Source organism: Cervus canadensis, chromosome 8 (assembly GCF_019320065.1).
Source record: "Cervus canadensis isolate Bull #8, Minnesota chromosome 8, ASM1932006v1, whole genome shotgun sequence".
Taxonomy (NCBI): Eukaryota; Metazoa; Chordata; class Mammalia; order Artiodactyla; family Cervidae; genus Cervus; species Cervus canadensis.
Window position 1 is genome coordinate 10,640,334 of NC_057393.1, and position 21,066 is coordinate 10,661,399.

General features: G+C 42.6%; 2 long non-coding RNA genes across 2 annotated transcripts in view; both read left to right on the forward strand.

The window, feature by feature from the left end:
* Window positions 1-14,532, forward strand: part of LOC122445863 — a 31,028-nt gene extending 16,496 nt beyond the window's left edge. Inside the window, exons 4-5 of the long non-coding RNA XR_006270709.1 lie at window positions 2,510-2,715; window positions 14,473-14,532. This is a non-coding gene — a long non-coding RNA (uncharacterized LOC122445863). The remainder of the gene's footprint in view (window positions 1-2,509; window positions 2,716-14,472) is intronic.
* Window positions 14,533-14,556: 24 nt separating this feature from the next.
* The window catches only part of LOC122445862, a 28,898-nt gene continuing 22,388 nt past the window's right edge, over window positions 14,557-21,066 (forward strand). The window contains exon 1 of the long non-coding RNA XR_006270708.1: window positions 14,557-14,608. This is a non-coding gene — a long non-coding RNA (uncharacterized LOC122445862). The remainder of the gene's footprint in view (window positions 14,609-21,066) is intronic.

A 21,066-nucleotide genomic window follows, 5' to 3' on the forward strand; every position in this document is an offset into this window, starting at 1 on the left:
GAATAATGCTAAGGGATCAAAACCTTGACACAGTTTGAATCAGTGTGAAGAGTGATCCTAGACCCCAGAGAGACCCCTGGGTGTCAGCCCAGCTTTGCAGAACTACTTAACCCCCTCCTCTAGCTTGTCTGTTTACCACTGTTCCTCAGGAATCACACATTGAAATAGTCATCTCTTCCTAGGAGACCAGGCACGGGCTTCGCAAGTGGTTCAGTGGTAAAGAATCCGCCTGCAATGCAGGAGATGCAGGAGACTCTGGTCTTAGCCCTGGGTCGGGAAGATTCCCTGGAAGAGAAAATGGCAACCCACTCCAATATTCTTGCCAGGATAATCCCGTGGTCAGAGGAGCCTGTCAGGCTATAGTCCACGGAATCACAAAAGAGATGGACAAGACAGAAGGGCCTGAGCCTGCATGCCTAGGAGACCAGCCTCAGAAACTCTTCTCCCATTCACTCAGGAGTTCATCCTTGCAGGGTGGACAATACAGAGTAGATAAGGGATGGGTGGGGAGGATCCCATGGGTGATGCACTTTCTAAGCCCTCAATCCCCCAGTTGGATGACACCAAAGAGAACAGGGTTGCATTGCACACGACACCTGCAAAGTGATAGTCTTGGTAAAAATAGCCCACTATGTCTGGACAAGCACTGTTTGGCCAATAAAATACAAGTTAATAAGACAACAGTTGGACTGACTTTATAGAAAGATAGCTTTCTGCTCCTGGACTGGGCTGGGTTGTAAAGTCTCTTACATTTTTGCTCTGGAAATTGTATAGCTCAGGGCAGCAGCTCTTTAGAGGGGCAAGAAGAGGCAAGATTAAAAGAGCTGAGCAGGTCCATCGCTGCCCTGGGGCTCCTGGAGTCAGAAACAGATGCAAGGAGGACGGGAAGTGAAGCTTGGAGAGTGAACACAGCTGGAAGGCACCCAGCAATTCAGAGCCATCAGCGTGGAAGATAATTACCTGCTGACAGGTTTCTGATATGTACCTGAATGGGTGTGTTTGTCTGTACGTGTATCTCTTCAGGGTACTTAGGGGCATATTCCATCCTCCATACCTGGGCAAGAGGGGGAAAGGCTCATAAATAAAGACTCAGAACCCCTAAGCATTGTATTGTGAACAAATCTGCAATTAAGCTTGAAAATGTGGGAGATGTAAGGAAAAACAAAATTTGAAAAATGGGAAGGTTCTGAGAGAGGAAGAGCCAGAGCAGAGCTTGGGGTCAGTGTCTGGCCTGGAGATGTTTCAGAAATGGTTTGAAGGAGTGTATGATAAATTGGCCACCTTGATTGAAGGGAATTCTAAGAAGAAAAGCAGTCAGTATGGATGGCACACCCTTGGCCTGGCTATGGGATTTGGACCCTTCATGGCCCATCTCGCTGTAGACACTTTTTGTGGATCCATTTTCCAGAAGAGCATCCTGAGGCTGTGAGAGGGTAAGTGAGTTGCCCAAGGGTATACAACTAGCAAGAGGAAGGGTAGGGCTTTAAAGCTATATAACCTGACCCCTGGGCTTCCCTGATGGCTCAGCTGGTAAAGAATCCACCTGCAATGCAGGAGACACAGGTTTGATTGCTGGGTCAGGAAGATGCCTTGGAGGAGGGCATAGAAATCCACTCTAGTATTCTTACTGGGAGAATCACATGGACAGAGGAACCTGGCAGGCTATATTCCATGGGGTTGCAAAGAGTCCGAGATGACTGAAGCAACCTAGCATGCACTGCAAACTCAGCCTGACCGCTAAACCTGCCTTCTTAGCTATTACTTTCAGTTCAGTTTAGTCACTCACTTTAGCAAAGGTAAACTTGACCTTCTGGAAGCGACAAATGGGAGCCAAGTGAAGTGGGAGGAGCATTGGAGTAGGAGAAGACTCCAGCTTATGAACCTAAGACTCTTCAAAATGTTGGGCAAAGTCATCATTATTTTGGTATGTTCCTCCTGCAGGATATCATTATTTTGGTATCCTCAGTATAATATCACCACCAATATGTGGAATAGGACAATACAGTTGTAGCATATTGGATTTTATTCTTCAGACTCTTAAAAGGATGTTTATGGGGCTCTGAAAGTGATGCCAGACCGTAGTGATATTGGATAGTTTTCCAGTTCAGTGATTCCAAACATGGAGGAACTACTTGTGATATCTAAAAGTTGTGCAGATTCTCACAGACTGTACTTGTATATTTAGTATCCAATGTTGATGAAATGCATACTATCAAAAACTACTGTAAATTTAGAAATGCCTATAAGTGAATTTATTTGTTATTGTTATGACACCACCTACACATATTTGAAAACATCATGTATGCATGGAAGAGACAAAAAGATTGCTTAGAACACAGACCAGGCTTCCTGAGCAAGGATGGTTAGGAAGGTATGTTTCTATCCTAAAATGAGAAATGAAGGGGTCCTTTTCAAGTAGCACAAAAGTAGTGTTCATGTCTTTTTTTTTAATTAAAAAAATTTTTTTTGTGTGTGTTTTTTGTTTGTTTTTTTGTGTTCATGTCTTTAGCACCAAATGGACCTCTTGACTTTCTGTAAAATCCAACATGATGCCATGCATCCTGAATGATTTGTTCAAGAATGAAAGTTGATTTTGAGGAAACAGTGGCCTAATTTGACCATTAAGGATGTCAGGCTGAGTCTGACTCTTAGATGAAGTAAAGGGTGTGACTTGTTCCATCAAAGTCATCCCAGAAGGCTTGATCTCCAAGTCAGGTAAGGAAAGCCATAAAGACCCATTTTCCACTTCTGGTTCCTATTGTTAAGAGCCTCTGCTGATTCCTTGGTGGTAGCAATTGGGGGAAGTGTGACCTATGGAATAATGAAGCCTTCAGCTCTACTGATAGAGTCTGTAGATATCCCTCCCCCACTCTGCCATTTCCAATGGCAGAACTGGCTCTATATAATTCATCCTTTTTCAGTCCTGATGCCAGAAGCAGCACATTCCACAGGCACTTGGTAGAGTTTTATCTGATTGTCCCTTCCAGGGACTGACAGTGGAACTCATTGCTGATGGAAAGGGAAGGTAACATAATACCGATATTATGCTACTTTTCCATGGAGGCCCATAAGGAAGAATCAGGCTTGTTATCCATTCATCTTTTTCCCTTTCTGAAGTTTTCAAAATTTAACCAGCCAGAACAAATTTGTGTCATCATTTTCGAACTCATGGTACTGGAATTTTCCTAACATACCTGGTATTTTCAACTTGAGTGCCAAATAGACTGCTTTTTCCTTAGAAATGAATGATCTTTTCAATTTGCAGATATGGAGACAGGAGTCCTTATGTCTTCCTCTGTCTTGACACATAAATACCCACCCAGAGAGGATGGAGGTGTTAGTGGTTTCCTCTCACTTCTGCTATTATACAAACTAGCATGAGATTGCATTGTGAGTGGCAACTCTGTCTTCCGTTGCAAGGACAATATTATGCATTTTGCTAAGCTTTCAGAGAGAACACAAGTGGTGAGGATTCAACAGTTATTATGAGGAGAATCTAGTAGGCTTATAGTTCCAACTTGTTTGGGGGCTCAACTTCTGGAAGACAGCCTACAAAAATAGCAATTTACAGGAAGAAAAAAAAAAAGCAGGTCCTGAGGCATTGGGTCGGGGCAGACATTAGTTCTATTTAGGGCTTAAACCAGCCCACAGTTAATTGTAGGTCTCTTGCATTAGCTTGTAGGAGCAGTAAAAGCATGTAATTCAAGCTAATCTGATGGGCAAATGAACTGGGTACTTGGTGCCAAGTGAGACCGTGAAACAAAAGGACACATGTGTTTTCAGGAAAACACACACACACACACAACATAGTTTCAACTGTTGCACACGTGAAACTTTGGAGAATTTTTCGGAAGTTTTGTCATTTTAGGATAGGACCTTGAGGGTACAGTGGATGTACTTCTGAAGCCCAGAGCTCTCAGTTACCTGGACAGTGAGGCCTGTGGCCTGGAATAATGGGGAGGGGGATAGCTTTCAGAGAAGATTTCTTTCAACTGATAGTCAAAGCTTTCTTTAGACAGCACCCTTGTCTGGTCAGTCTTTGCATTCATTTTCCCTGACTGCGCACTAGAATCAGCCCGGGTCCCCTCCTTGAAAATTCTGATTTAATTGGTCTGGAGTGGGACTCAGGGACCGTTTCTTTCTAAAAGTCACCCTGGAGGAGTGTGATGTGATGATAGGGGTTAGAATTCAAAATACTTGTGTGTGCGTGAGTACTCAGTCGTGTCCAACTCTTTGCCACGCCATGGACTGTAACACACCAGGCTCCTCTGTCCATGGGGTTCCCCAGGCAAGAATACTGGAGTGGGTTACCATGCCCTTCTTTAGGGGGTCTTCCCGACCCAGGTATCAAACCCACCTCTCCTGCATTGGCAGGTGGATTCTTTACCACTGTGCTACCTGGGAAGCCTCAGAACCACTGATCTAGTGGCAGATAGGGCTGAAGGAGGGTGAGCTGGTGGTTGAGGTTAATGGCTTTTCTTTTAGCTCCTGCAAGGGAAGTGAGAAACAGCCAACTGTGAGGTTTTAAATAAGTTTTTGACACTGCGATGATGCCATCTTGTTGTCCAAGTTGTGGGATTAGTGTTACTGGGGAATTACGGCACAGGTGATTTTTCTAATGTCATTTGTCCAGAGACTGACTTCTTTAAGCAGAGATGTAACGTGACCCAGGATAAGACCGGTTCTAATGTGCTGCCTGCCAGAGCAAGTCCTCCCAGGATGTGGCCCTGACCTTCTTCCTTTGAACCTGAGCCTCAAACCAGGCTTTAGTACATCCTTTCCCTGGCAGGGCTACCCTCCTGGGGTCCAAGATGTGAATATCTGTTGGTGAGGTACCTTTAGGAGAGTGAAACAAGCAGGTAGTTTAATCATTTAAGTCAGAAATCGTCCCTTTCAGCAAACATGTGTCAAGCCAGTAGTTTAAGAAAAATATGTTAAAACAGTAGGCAGTGTGCTTTGAATACATTTTGCTAATTTAAACTAATTATATAAAAGTTTGTGTTAAAATCAGTTTGGTTTTTACCATTGAAAGAAAAACTTTAGAAGGCAAAAAAAAATTTCATACCAAAAATGCATAATTTGGACTAAACTCCAGGATTAGAATCCTCAAAAGCTGGAGGCAGAAAGTTAAATAGTAACTCAAACATAAGCTATTAAATGGCTTGAAAATGAGATTTTGTGAAAAACATACTACTGATTAATAGGGTTCATCAGAAAGGACACTACAAAGAAAAAGCAGTCTTGTCTGTTGCAGACTAAATATTAACTCCACATTAGGGAAACAATGGATATATTGTTTTTATCCTCTAGGTGTTTATATATATACTCCAGAGTATAAAACAATGGCTATAGTGTTCTATACTCTAGATGTTATAAGTGGAAATTGATGTAATTACTGTGACTTCATATTGGGTTAGCAAGTCAACATAAAAATCGTAAGCATAAAATTGTGATCTCACTGGAGGGCATAACAAGCAACATCATTTGTGTCCTCAGGTGTGCAGGTAAGATTTTATTAGATCAGGTAAACCAAGTATGGGAAGGTGGATTGGCAAAAATGACTTCTTCACAAACATTTAAAACAGGAACAAAACATTCACATATAGACAGGAGCTGATGAGTGGGTAACTTTGATGATTTTGCTAGAATTTTAATGTACGTGAATTTCCCAGAAGGATCTGAACAACAGACCTGAAAAGGCTCCATTGCAGGGTCCAAGATTAGTTCACTCCTCCCTTCATTATCCCATCACTATCCTACAACGTGTACTCTGTGCCAGGTAACTCCACAAGGAACATTTATGGATGTGGGATTCTAAGTCAGCATTGTCCATAGGATGTATGTCTATCTCTGTCTCCATATCTCTTGCTATCATCAAGTATATTTATGTATATAACACTATATATTTGTGTGTGTGTGTATGTATATATATATGAGAGATTTTAAAGAATTGACTCTTGCAGTTGTAGAGATTAGCATGTCTAAAACACTCAGGGTAGGTCAACAGGTTGGAAATCAAGGAAAGAACTGATGTTGTAGCTCAAGTTTGAAGGTCATCTGCTGGCAGAATTTCCTCTTCCTTAGGGATATCAGTCTTTCTTCTGTTAAGACCTTTGACTGATTGGATGAGGTTCACTCACATTGTGGGGGGGTAATCTGTTTTATTCAACGTCTGCTGGTTTCAGTCTTGTGTGTTTGTTGTGGTTAGTCACTCAGTTTTGTCTGACTCTTTGTGACCCTTTGAACTATAGCCCACCATTCTCCTCTGTCCATGGGATTTTTTTAGACAAGAATACTGGAGTGGATTGCTGTTTTCCTCGCCCAGGGTTTTTTCCTGACCCAGGGATCAAACCTGCATCTCCTGTGTCTCTTGCATTGCAGGCAGATTCCTTACCTGCTGAGCCATCGGGGAAGCCTGGTTTCAGTGTTAATGTCATCTGAAAAATACCTTCACAGAAATGTCTACAATGATGTTTGATCAAATATCTGGGTACCCTGATCTAGACAAGTTGACACATCAGATTAACCATCACAGACGGACTCCTTGTGTGTAGGATGAAAGAATCAGGATTCTGAGTGGTGGACTCCTAGGTCTATCTCTGGAGTCCTTGCTTACTCCCCTCTCTGTGTCATTCCCAGGGAATATTTAATGATGCTCCCTGAGGTCCTGTCAGCTTGCTGGATGGATGTTACAAAACGAGGTTCAGTAGGCAAGGAAAGAGGCTGATCTATCTTACACACAATTACCTCCCAAGAGATAGAATGGAAATCTAATGAGAAAAATTTAGCTGTACATGTATGGAGTTCAGAAAGCAGGAGGAATCTCTTCTGTTACTTCTCTCCCATAAAATTTTCCTCATCACTAAGTTTATAATGCAAACATATTTTGACCGTCAGCTGAAACACTGTGTTTCCTTCCCCTGCTTCTTGAGTCTGGTGGACATTTGCTGTTGTTGTTTAGTTGCTAAGTAGTGTCCAACTCTTTGTAACTCCATGGACTATAGTCCACCAGTCTCCTCTGTCCTTGAGACTTCCCAGGCAAGAACACTGGAGTGGGCTTTTTGCTATTTCCTTCTCCACTGGTGGCCATTATTTTAGCATAAATAGGACAAGTAAAAGTGTAGCTGGAGGTGCAAGTTGGTTAATGAAATTGTTTACCATAATAGTTGTATGATGGACTTAATTTTTCTCATCTTTTTTATATGATAACATTTCAGCAACTTGGGAATATGGGGAAAAAAATAAGTGGGCCCACCATAACAGCATAATGATTTATATTTTTGTGTGTTCCCTTTTAGTCCTTTTTCAGATACGTACATTTGCTTGCATGATTATTATAGAGTCCGTATATTTTTATCCTTTCCCCATTAACATTTTATCATATGTACATTTCCATGTCTTTTGTAGCTAGTCTTTTTGGAGCCATAACATTACATCAAAGTGATGTAGAATAATTTAATTAACCAACCCTTATTGTTGCTTATTGAAGTTGCCTCAAGTCTTTTCCTGTTACAAATCATATTGCTATGGTTTGCTTTTATTTTCTTTAGGATAAATTCCTAAAAACAAGATCCCGGAGCCAAAGGACATGAACATTTTATAGCACTCAATGAGTACTGCTTTTGTTTGATTTAATTGGACTGTGTGCATTTTTCTAGGTTTTTGTTTTGTTGTTGTTTGTTTCTTCCCTGTTTCTTTGGTAATGACCTTACATTACCACCTCTGGTTTCCACCAGTGACCTTTGTAAACAAGGCAACACGCAGACGGCCATCCCAACTTCCTGATTCCTTCACTCATATCTTTCTGACAAAAATAGCCTTTGAGGCTAAAAATGTCCATACCTTGTCCTAGCTCAAGAGAGATTTATAGCTTGGAAAATCTGAGTACAGTCTCTGCAGCCATTTTTTAACTGAGAGTGGAAAAAAACTACATTTCACACTTAAAAGCAATTTGGGATTTATTTTTGGTTCTTTGATAATTCAAGGAGTCTTGGAAATGCTTCATGTCTCATTGCTTCTAATATAATTGAAGACGAGCCCCAGGTTGAGAAGTTTAAGGAGCAGTAGTTAGAATTTGGAGCAAACATTTTACAAGACAGAAGTTAATGGTGCTACTATCTTTGTAAAGAGTTTACTTTTTGTTGCAGTCTTTGGAGCTTCGTGTTAAACATCAGTGTTAGTTCTACTTTCTTTGGTGTAGGTCTCATTTTAGTATACCCTGGAGGAGGAAATGGCAACCCACTCCGGTATTCTTGCCTGAAAAATTCCATGGCCAGAGGAGCCTGGCAGGCTGCAGTCCATGGGGTTGCAAAGAGTTGGACACAGCCAAGTGATTAAGTGCTCATACATCTTGGTACAAGGAAGTAATGTGTTTAAAGCAGTCAATTTAAAAATTGGTGTTAGGCATGGCATGAAACTTAAGTACAAGGAATGAATTACTTGTATTGTGGGAAAACTATTTATACTGAAACCCATGTCTTTTTTTCACATCTTATATAAATGGAATCATACATGAGGTGGCCTTTTGGGACTGGCTTCTTTCATTTAGCTTAGTGTTTCTGAGACTCGCCCATGTTGTAACACGTAACAGATCTTTGTTCCTTTTGATAGATAAATAGTACTCCATTATATAGATAAGCCACATTTTATTTATCTACCCATCAGCTGATGGACTGCTTTTGCTTTTTGACTATTATGAATCATGTTGCTATAAATATTCACGTCCAAGTCTGGGGTGAATCTATGCTTTCATTTTTCTTGGATACATATCTAGAGGTGGAATTGCTGAGTCCAGTGGTAAGTCCATGTTATCTTTTTAAGAAACTGCCCATTTGCTTTTAAGAAACTGCCCCATATATGGAGCTGGACGAGGTAAATTGGAGACCTGTTACTGTCAGCTTGGGTGAAGGGAATGATCCAGGCTGAGGGTAAGAAGGTGAAGTGGTAGAGGACGGCCTGAGACCATGGAAATTTTAATGAGGCTGATTATCCGTAATAACAGTTCATTCAGAACAACCTTCTATTCAGTTTTTAAGCATATTTATATGTGTAATAGTGAAGTTGTAGGATACTAATGATCTGGAAGAGTTGATTTGATCCCTGTATAAAACTTCCTAATTTTAAATGTGTAATTCCCTGGCAGGTAAGACAGTAAACAGTCCACCTGCCATGTGGAAGACCTGGTTCAATCCCTGGATGGGGAAGATGCCCTGGAGAAGGAAGTGGCAACCTGCTCCAGTGTTCTTGCCTGAAATATCCCATGGACAGAGGAGCCGGGTGGGCTATAGTTCAGAGAGTCACAAAGAGTTGGACATGACTGAATGACTTCGCTTTCAATTCACTTTTCAGGAATTGAAAAACAAATATCACTCCCCAAGTTTTTCTCAATGAATATCCTGTTTGGGCCTTCTACTAAAAACAGTCTGTGTGCTTGCCTTCGGTTAATACACTAATGTTGATTTCTTGACACTTAACGAGGGAAACCAACAGTTCACCAAATGTTTGAACTCTCCCTGAATTCCTATGTGTTTGTGAAGGTTGTAGTAAAATTGGTTTATTTTACACAAAATCCCTTTAACAACATGGGAGACAGTGTTTGGGGAATGTTCTGAAATGGCCATTCTATACGTTTAAGAAGATATACTCTAAGTATGTTAATGTTACTTCTGTCAGATGCTTCGTTTTTCACTTATAAACATCTGAATATGAATACCTTAGGAATTTGATATTAACCTCAGCATTAAACCCAAGATGGTTGATTCACATGAACGTCTGGCCATGAAGATCCCTTTTCCTCTTCTTTAGTAGAAAGATGATATTTGTGTAATTATATCCCTAGGTGGCATTAACGACAGAATTGAAGGTTTGGCTTCCTTCTGGCAAACAAACCTCGGTTTTTGACTTGACGCCCGTACCGCTTGCTTGTATAATCACACTACATGTGAAGGGTGGAAATTAGGGTGTAGGGTTGCTGATTTATATTCCACAAACTGAGTTTTCCTGTGCCAACCCAGAAAAATCTTACCATTGCTGAAGTGTTCAGTTTTCTTGTGGCTTCTCCAGGCTCTGTAAGTGATTCAGGAGGCAAATTTTGGTACATTCCAGCACAAGGTCTAATTATGGATATAATGATTGGTGAACATTTAAAGCAAAAACCTGAATACTAAACCTGGACCTTCTTGTTCTTAGACGAAAAGGTCAGTAACCCGGTGTCAACAGTTTGAGACAGCTTGGGTTATAACTCGAAGAAATAATCGAAGTCAGCAAGAAAAAACAAACCCAGACCATTCTGTTGCTTGTAAGTGAAGGAATTCAGTTGTCTTATGTGTTGTAACTGACACGATTTGACATGCTCATTTTTTTTTTTTTTTAAGTCTTTGGGTTTTGAATAATTGCTTCTTGCCGAAAGCCTATATTTTCTGTACTCTGTGGTTGCCAAGCTGTACTCGACTTTTAAAAGAGAGTCAAAGGAACGTATCCTTGTGAGAAATTGCTGCTTTGTGGAGTGCAAATGAGAGGTTCCATGATCTTTGAAGCTAGGAAGGCCAAATCTGGCTTAGAAACCCCATTGCCAGGCTGCATTTTATATTCTTCATTGCTTTACTAAACTGAACTGTCCTTTTGTTGGAAGTGGGGGAAAGAAAGAGGTAGTGGAGAACTGGGGTTTAGATAAGTGATTCTTCCCATCTGGCTCTGAAAGCAGAAAGTTCTTCTTGACCATTCCAGTCTAGAAGTCAGAATGTCAGAGTATTCTCACTCTAGACCAGTGCTTCTCAACTAGGGAAGCTTGTGTCCCCAGGGGCCAGAAGGCAAAGTCTGGAGAGATTCTTGGTTGTCATAACTGCAGGGGAGTGTGCTTCTGACATGTAGTGGCTAGAGACCAGTGAAAGTGAAAGTGTTAGTTGCTCAGTCAGGTCTGACTCTTTGTGACCCCATGAACTGTAGCCCGTCATGGGATTCTCCATCTGTGGGATTTTCTAGGCAAGAATACTGGAGTGGGTTGCCGTTTCCTTCTCCAGGGGATCTTCCCCACCCAGAGATCAAACCCAGGTCTCCTGCATTGCATGTGGATTCTTTACCGTCTGAGCCACCAGGGACACCCCGGCTCGAGACCAGAGATGCTGTTAAACATCCCACATCGCACAGGACAGCCCCCGACAGCCAAAGGTATTCAGGTGGGCAGATGCTGACTTGGAGAGATCACTCTTAATGCCGGGTGTGAAGTCTCCTGTTCTGCTGTTCACAGTGTAGATCCAGTGTCTTTTTTCCAATAAAATGTTTGCTTTCATTTGGCACTTTATTTCTTGAGACTGTTCTTAAGGAGAGCGCTGGAATAAGAAATTGAAGCAAGCTCCCCAAGTGCAGAATGAAGTGCTGCAGAGCTGCAGGACACACAGACACACGGCTGGTGTCACGTGACTTCAGCCTCCCCCTCCACTGCGCAGGGAGCCATTGGCAAGATGCTACAGGCCTGGATTTGTTTTATGCTTTTATTTGCAAATGTTTCATAAAATGCCTTTGCCTCAGGTTAACTCTCTTCTTTGTTGAAAAAAAAAAAGAAGTTTGTTTTTCTTTTTTTTGGTGAAGAATTACTCTTTAAGCTTTCACCTTTCTTGGATGGAAGCACTTTGACAAACAGATCATAAAGCCATCCAAAGTCACCATAACCTCTAGGCTGTTGGGAACTTCCCTGAGCCGTGTCTGCAGGGAAACAAAACCTCTTTTGCCAGTTTTCTAGAGTCAAAATGTCCAGGTATTCTGGGGGCCAGTTGTGGTCTGTGAACAAACATGGAACCCAGGTTGGCCTCCTCCCCAGTTTCCGAGCCCTGATCCCACTGTACAAACACGACCGATTCTTGGGGTTACTCCAGGCAGGAGAAATGTGAATGAAGCACGTTCAAACTTAGAGGTTCATTTCTCATTGACTTCCCTCCTCTACTTTTATTTTTCTTTTTTAATTTTTAGTAAAAAAAAGTTTTTGGCCATGCCACATGGCATTCAGGATCTTAATTCCCCAGCCTGGGGTCAAAGCCATGCCCCATGCAGTGGAAGTACCACTGGAGCATCAGGAAATTTCCACCTCCTCCACTTTTAAATGAAAGGCTTAAGGAGAATGATATAAGCTAAAAAGCTGATTGTCTGCCACAGTTGTTTCAGAAATTGTTGTTGCTGGTTGGGTGAGGGGTTCTGCATCTCCTTAATATTCCTAAATCAAGCTAACTCTACTGAGCATTGTCTTTATCAGCAAATACATACCCTACTACCCAGTGCCAACACTATGAAAAATGGGAAAATGAATTGTGTTTTCTACCATGTGCTTTGTTAGGATTATTACCTTATTTAATTTTCAAAGAAAGCCTTATGAATGGAGGACTTTTATTATTTTTTGTTTTGCAGATGAGGACACTGAGGCTTAAGAAATTGAGTAATCTGTTGATGTTTATAGAACTTCTAAGTAACTAGGTTAGGATTAGAAGTCAGGCAGACAACTTTGTATTTCCTAGATTCTGCCGAAGAGTAGGAGTTCAAGGGATGTCCTCTGAGCTGAAATTTTGTCCACATACCAAGTGAAAGCATATCATTGTTCAGTCACTCAGTCGTGTCCGACTCTTTGCAACCCCATGGACTGCAGCACGCTAGGCTTCCCTGTCCTTCACTATCTCCCAGAGCTTGCTCAAACTATTGTCCGTTGAGTCAGTGAGGACATCCAACCATTTCATTCTCTGTGGTCCCCTTCTTCTCCTGCCTTCAGTCTTCCTACTATCAGGGTCTTTACTAATGAGTTGGCTCTTTGCATCAGGTGGCCTAAGTATTGGAGCTTCAGCTTTGGCATCAGTCCCTCCAATGAGTATTCAGGGTTGATTTCCTATATATATGTGCATTTAACTTACAATTTCAACTACATATGCTGAGGAAACTAATGATCAAGTCTCAAGGATCTACAGAGGGTCTTAGATGGCCAAGGAGACACTGTCCTTCTCCTTTCTGTCCAGAGATGTGTCTTGGAAGTGAGAACATCTTGCTCAATGAATGATTCTGATCCTTAAGGATGATTTTTCATCTTGGACCCTAAATGCAAACCTTCTACTTTACTGTGCTTCTCAATAAGAGAATTAGGAACCTGACTTGGGTCAACACTGGATGAAATCCTGGTTGGGCTGCCCTTCTGAAGACATGACCTGTCTGTCTCCAGTAGACACAAGGATGCTTCAGAGCCATGTTGCCTAGTAGTTCAGTTGTCTACTGGCCACTTGAAATGTGGCGAGTCTGAGTGAAGATGTGCCGTAGGTATAAAGTACACACTGGACTGTGAGTGCTGAGCTGTGCTTAGGCGCTGAGTTGGGTCCGACTCTTTGTGACCCTATGGACTGTAGCCCACCAGGCTCCTCTGTCCCTGGGGATTCTCCAGGCAACAATACTGGAATGGATTTCCTTGCCTTTCTCCAGGGGATCTTCCCAACCCAGGGGTAGAACCCAGGTCTCCCGCATTGCAGGCAGATTCTTTACCATCTGAGCCACCAGGGAAGCCCAAGAATGCTGGAGTGGGTAGTCTGTCCCTCCTCCAGGGGAACTTTCTGAGCCAGGAATTGAACTGGGATCTTCTGCATTGCAGGCAGATTCTTTACTAGTTGAGCTACCCAGGAAGCCCTGTATTGTGAGTACCTAGTACCAAAAAAAAAAAAAGTATACATATATGTCAAATCATTATGTTGTATACTTAAAGCTAATGTAATGTTATTTGTCAGTAATATCTCAATAAAACAGGGGGAAGATCGCCCATTTTTAAAGCTGCCATTTCTTTTATGCTCCCTAAACTTCATGAAGAAATGAGAAACTGAAATTTTTCATGAAATCTGGGTTAACTGAAGACCAACTAACTGAAACCCTCAGTTCACTGGAATTTGTACCCCTTTTGCATTTAAGTAAGCAGCAGTGATAAGAAAACTATCAGGAAACTGGTAGCCACATTCCCTCCCTTTTTACTCTAGGTTCATTTCTCACAAACTACAAGGGAAAGAGACCAGGGCTGAATTCAAAGACAAGAATTCAACTCCCAATACAACCACTGCCAGTTGTAAGAATTTGCCTTAATAACCTAATCTCACTGAAACACTGAATTTTCATTTATTTAATAGTCTCTATCACCTCTGATGTTGCTGTTCGGTCATTCAGTCATGTCTGACTCTTTGCAATCCCATAGACTGTAGCATGCCAGGCTTCTGTCTTCACTGTCTCCTGGAGCTTGCTCAAACTCATGTCCATTGAGTTAGTGATGCCATCTAACCATCCCATCCTCCCCTTCTCCTTCTGCCTTCAATCTTTCCCAGAATCAGGGTCTTTTCTAATGAGTCATCTCTTCATATTAAGGTGGCCAAAGTATTGCAGTGTCAGCTTCAGCATTAGTCCTTCCAATGCATATTCAGGGCTGATAATACTTTAGGATTGACTGGTTTGATCTCCTTGCTGTCCTAGGCTCTCAAGAGTTTTCTCCAGTACCACAGTTGGAAAGCATCAATTCTTTGGTACTCAGCCTTCTTTATGATCCAACTCTCACATCTACGTGTGATTATTGGAAAAACCATAGCTTTGACTCTGTGGACCTTTGTTGGTAAGTGAAGTCTTTGTTTTTGAATATGCTGTCTAGTTTTGTCATAGCTTTTCTTTCAAGGAGCAAGCATCTTTTAATTTTGTAACTGCAGTCACCATCCACAGTGATTTTGGAACCCAAGAAAATAAAATCTGTCACTGTTTCCACTTTTTCCCCCATTTATTTGCCATGAAATGATGGGACCAGATGCCATGAGCTTATATCTGCAATTCATCCTCTGTGTATACTTTAAACTTCGTCAGAGAGGACTCTGTTTTAGGAACTGTGGATCAATCTCTGTTTTGTTCCTGGGGCATTTGGAAGTGAAGCGGGATGTTCAGCTGACTTGGTCATTCTGCCACCATACCCTGCTTCAGGTGTGTGTCTACATGGCACAAAGGACCGCTGAGATTAGGCGGCTATCACTTTCAATGATATGGACCAAGCAGGTGGCCCTTCTTTTTGTTTATTTGTTGTTTCTAACCTCCAGCTAACTGTGAATGGACACTAGCATTTTGTTCTATCTCATTTTGGAATCTTGACCCCCAACTGGAAGATACCCACCCAGCAGCCCCGTTCTGTCAGTGCTCGGTTTATTTTATTGCTATCCACTGCTCCGATTAAGAACTGTGTTCTCTACCCAGGTTATCGGAGCATGGGGATGGTAGAAGCAAAGCCTTCTCATCCCTTCAGGATATGCACATTTTTTATTTTAGAACCATCAAAATTAAAGACTGGAGAACACGTCTGAGCATGAGTAGCTGAATTCTTAGTATAAGAGGTGAGAGAAGGCCATGGAAGCAGCTGGCAGCAGACGAGGGACCAGATCCCAGGGCCTACTGCTTTCTACACTGTCCGTGTTGGCGCCACTTACAGAACAGGTGGTTCCCGGTTGGCCAGCTTACAGCTGGGGCTGACATGTAGGCATGATGCCTTTATCTTGGTATCCGTGTCTGTGGCAATACAAAGTAAATAATGCTTGTCACCCTTGCATATGTCGCTTAGCTACAAACTTCTAAGGACAGATGATTGCATAAGAAAGAGTAAGAATAAACTCTGTATCTCTAGTCTTGCCTGACTTCCTCAGCCCCAGACTGACATTTTCAGCCAATTGACCTTCCTGTCTAAAAGTTTGGTAATGAGAGAAGCACTGAATATATGCCAGGTATGGCTCTAAATGTTTCATGTATATGAACTTATATCATTCTCAGAATGGCCCCATGAAGTGTCTCTATCAGTATCCCCATTTTATAGATGGAGAGTTGAGGCATCAATTCAGTTCAGTCACTCCGTTGTGTCTGAAGCTTTGCGACCCCATGGACTGCAGCACACCAGGCCTCCCTGTCCATCACCAACTCCCGGAGTTTACTCAAATTCATGTCCATTGAGTCAGTGATGACATCCAACCATCTCATCCTCTGTCATCCCCTTCTCCTCCCACCTTCAATCTTTTCCAGCATCAGGGTCTTTTCAAATGAGTCAATTCTTCACATCAGGTGGCCAAAGCTTTGGAGTTTCAGCTTCAGCATCAGTCCTTCCAATGAATATTCAGGACTGATTTCCTTTAGGATGGACTGGTTGGATCTCCTTGCAGTCCAAGGGACTCTCAAGAGTCTTCTCCAATACCACAGTTCAAAAGCATCAATTCTTTGGCGCTCAGCTTTTTATAGTCCAACTCTCACATCCATACATGACTACTGGAAAAACCATAGGTTTGACTAGACGGACCTTTGTTGGCAAAGTAATGTCTCTTCTTTTTAATATGCTGTCTTGTCTGATTGTAATTTTTCTCCAAGAAGCAAGCATCTTTTAATTTCATGGCTGCAATCACCATCTGCAATGATTTTGGAGCCCAGAAAAATAAAGTCTGTCACTGTTTCCATTGCTTCCCCATCTATTTGCCATGAAGTGATGGGACCAGATGCCATGATCTTAGTTTTCTGAATGTTGAGCTTTAAGCCAACCTTTTCACTCTCCTCTTTCACTTTCATCAAGAGGCTCTTCAGTTCCTTTTCTCTTTTTGCCCTAAGGGGTGGTGTCATCTGCATATCTGAGGTTATTGATATTTCTCCCAGCAATCTTGATTCCAGCTTGTGCTTCCTTCAGCCCAGTGTTTCTCATGATGTACTCTGCATATAAGTTAAATAAGCAGGGTGACAATATACAGCCTTGACATACTCCTTTCCTGATTTGAAACCAGTCTGTTATTCCATGTCCAGTTCTAACTATTACTTCCTGACCTGCATACAGATTTCTTAGGAAGCAGGTCAGGTGGTTTGGTATTCCCATCTCTTTCAGAATTTTCCACAGTTTGTTGTGATCCACACAGTCAAAGGCTTTGGCATAGTCAGTAGCAGAAGTAGATGTTTTTCTGGAATTCTCTTGCTTTTTGATGATCCAACGGATGTTGGCAATTTGATCTCTGATTCCTCTGCCTTTTCTAAATTCAGCTTGAACATCTGGAAGTTTGCAGTTGACTTACTGTTGTAGGCTGGCTTGGAGAATTTTGAGCATTACTTTGCTAGCGTGTGAGATGAGTGCAATTGTGTAGTAGTTTGAGCATTCGTTGGGATTGCCTTTCTTTGGGATTGGAATGAAAACTGACTTACAAAAGTAGAAGACATTAAGAAGAAGAGACAAGAATACACAGAAGAACTATACAAAAAAGATCTTCATGACCCAGATAATCACAGTGGTATGATCACTCACCTAGAGCCAGACATCCTGGAATGTGAAGTCAAGTGGGCCTTAAGAAGCATCACTACAAATAAAGCTAGTGGAGGCGATAGAATTCCAGTTGAGCTATTTCAAATCCTAAAAGATGATGCTGTGAAAGTGCTGCACTAAATATGCCAGCAAATTTGGAAAATTCAGCAGTCAGGACTGGAAAAGGTCAGTGTTCATTCCAATCCCAAAGAAAGGCAATGTCAAAGTTAAGGCATGGAGAAGTGAAAATTGCCCAAAGTGACACAGGGAAATATCAAAGCCAGAACTGTGAGTGCAGGCAGAGGCTGGTGTGTGTTTTAACCACTACTCTGTGCTACCCAGTCCAGGAAACCCTCCAGTGTATTGGGTGAAACTAAACACCGGTCTGTACACCCCATTGACTCCATTTCTTTGAATGGTTTTGTCTCTGTCCTTGCCAGGGAGACGCTAGGGGCTGAAGGGAAGACCTCCTGCTACCTACATGTACTCGAAATGTTGTCAAGTCTAGTGGATTTGCCCCTTAGAGTTTTCCAGTTCTTTCTGTCCCTTCCCTTCACATCAATGCAGCCCTGGAGCTCAGGAGCTGGTTATGGCTCTGGATTTTAGAGGATTAAGGAGGAGGTGCTTACAAGGGCATCCAAGCTCTGTCTCTCCCTTCCCTGCTGAGAGATCTGGTCTCCAACCCTGTGAGAGCCTCCTGTCCAACCTGCCAGCCTCCTGTCTCTTTTCACCCCAGTCCCTCCTATTCTAGGCAAAGAACTGGCTGTGTGAGGCACACCCCATAGTGCTTATGTAAAGGCAGACTGTGGGTCCCACTCCAGCCATGCAGAAGCAAAACTCCTCAGTGAAGCCTCAAGTCTCCATTTTTAACAAGTTCCCCAGGTATTCTGAAAGGCAGCTTGGTTTGGGGACTACTTCGCATTTACTCTCCCATCAGGCCATTTCTGTCTTGCGTCGACACCCTTAATGTCTCTCTCTTACCGTGTAATTAACATACCCCTTTGCTTACCTGCCTGGCGCTGTTTCCCTTGTGGCCTGGGCAGCTTTTCCAGTGTCATTTCCAGCTGCTACCCCACTTTGTAGCTTCTACTCCAGCTGCATCAGATCATACACCTGGAAGGATGCGCAAGGTGATGGTTAGCAGTTGGAATCATTCAGTGACAGGGGACCTTCGCCAAGCTTGGGAGCTTCCAAGCAGAGACCTCGTGAATGAGTGAGGGAGAGGTCTCCTTGGTCAGGCTAAATGCTGTCTGGGAGCTCTCCAGGGCTCACGAAAGCTTGTGCTGAGCATAACCCCCTCTCAAGTAGTGTTTAGACGCTGATTTTGATGACTGTCTGTGTTGTTTTTGCTCAGGGCCCAACTCCCGAAGTGGAGGGCAGAGTTTGTTTTAAATTCCATAACTGCAACATTGGGGTGCTACACTCATAGGCTCGGAATCTCCAAGGAACAACATTCCTCTCTGTTAAGCCCTGTTCCTCGTCCTCATAATTGGACTTGTCTCTGCCCTGGATGTTGGCTGCCCATGGTGATCTCCCTGCTTCTGGAGCGCAAGTGAGATTGGCTCCTGGGTGCTTCCTGCAGCCTGTTCTTCAGTCTCTGCTGTTGTTGTTTAGTCGCTAAATCGCGTCCGACTCTTTGGTGACCCCATGGATGTAAACTGCCAGGCTCCTCCATCCATGGGATTTCCCAGGCAAGAATACTGGAGTGGGTTGCCATTTTCCTCTCCAGGGGATCTTCCCAACCCAGGGATCAAACCCGTGTCCCCTGCATTGGCAGGCAAGATTCTTTACTGCTGAGGCACCAGGGAAGCCCACGTGTCAGTTACTCTGGTATTTAAGTATAATAATCCATTGAAACAGATATTATTGTGCCCATTTGACCAGGCAGGAAATTGAGGCTCAAATATTGAGCAATCCCCCTTGAGTCATATTCCTGTTAACCAGCCAAACTAGGATTTGAATCCATGTCAGTCTGACTCTAAATCTCTTACTCTTTACTGAACACTTGGCTACAAAACAAGTTAATCCTGTAAACAATATTGCAAAAAGAATGCTTAATCTGCTAAAGAAAGCAAATGCTTCGGCAGCACAGAAACAAAATTTACCACTGGCCGATTGATATATTAGTTACAAATCAGATTACGTTGTCCATAAAGCATTTCCTAAAGGAGCTCTATGTGGCAGTGATGTTAGCAAAGTATGAATTATTTTAGTACTTGAGAGTTACTTAACTATTTGTCATTAAAAATAATTACTTATTCAGACTTTCTTCTAACTCAGACTGGCAGTTTCCTGGAAGTAGACTGACTTAGCATTTCCTACCATTTGCTAATTCACTGGGCCACAAAAACAATCAGTTTGACTTGCCAATGTACTTAGTCCTGGCTCTGTTTATCAAATATGCTGCTGTCTTTAGCTGTCCCCACCACTTCCCCACAATCAAAATTAAACCCTTCTCCTTCCAGCTTAATCTCATGCACTGGTTTGCTAAATTTTGTCTCCTAGGTGTCTGGCACAGAGTTATGTGCTCAGTGAGTATTTGTTGAAGGGATGAAGTAATGTGCTTCTTTGTTGCATTAATCAAATTGTTGAACAGGACAGGGCTAAAATGTGCATCCCAGTTATGTCTTGGGTCTGCATCGTTAGCTACCCACAGGCTTTGCTGCAGTGACCAATGGCTTCCTGATGGCTAAACCCAGCTCTTTTCACCCCACCAACCTTTCTCATTGATTAACTTCCAGGACAAAGCTGTCACTTTCTTTTTAAACCATGTCATCTTTTTTTGCTGTCTGTCTCCTCTGTCTATCCCATAAATGCTAGTGTTCTTCCCAGCTCCAGTCTTAGCCCCCTTCTCTCCATGGGGTCTGATCCACTCACGTGACTTCTGGAACTACATTTAGGGTGATGACTTCCAAATTCATCTCTCTTCCAAGTCTTGGAAACACAGATCCAACGACTTATTGAATGTCTTCTCCTGATTGGAAAGCCCTGCAAAAAAATATATATATTTTTTTCTTTTCGAAATCAGTTTAGGATTTCTCCCCCACCCCAAACTTGAGCTTCTGTATTTTTTTTTTTTTTTAAGCTTTTTAACTTACTGGGTGATATCACTCTTTTCTAATCTAGAAGCTTCATATTATTCCTCTCTGCTCTCCCATCATCTTCAAGTTAGTCACTGAATCCCAGAAGTGTCCCACAAAGCCAGCCTTCATCATCCTGGACTCTGCCTCCATTTCCTTCATAGTCAAGTTCATCTTCACACAGGCTGCTAGACTAGAGCCTCATGTAACAGCAGAGCCAGCCATCTCAGACTTCTCCTGACTGTAGGCAGACAGTGGTTGACTCTGGATGTCCTCCAAACTCGTTAGAGATTGGAGGAGTTACTGCATCACACATGCAGACTGACCGGTCAGGAAGAGGCTTCCAGCTGGCCAGAAACAGCCCAAGACACAGACATAGGTTGGTATCCCTGGGCTGGCTTCTCACCTTCCTTATGTGCTGTGGTCCTCAGGTCAGCATCCAATAAACACTGTGGACAGAGGAGGGTCCTAGCGATGCTTGCAACCTGCCACATGGAACCTGTTATTGCCGGTTGTGCAAATGGTCTTCCTGGTGTAGCATTGTTTTCTCTTTGGTAAAAAGTACTGTATTTGGCCACCTGATGAGAACGGCTGACGCCTTTGAAAAGACCCTGATGCTGGGAAAGATTAAAGGCAGGAGGAGAAGGGGACAACAGAGGAAGAGATGGTTAAATGGCATCACCGATTCAATGG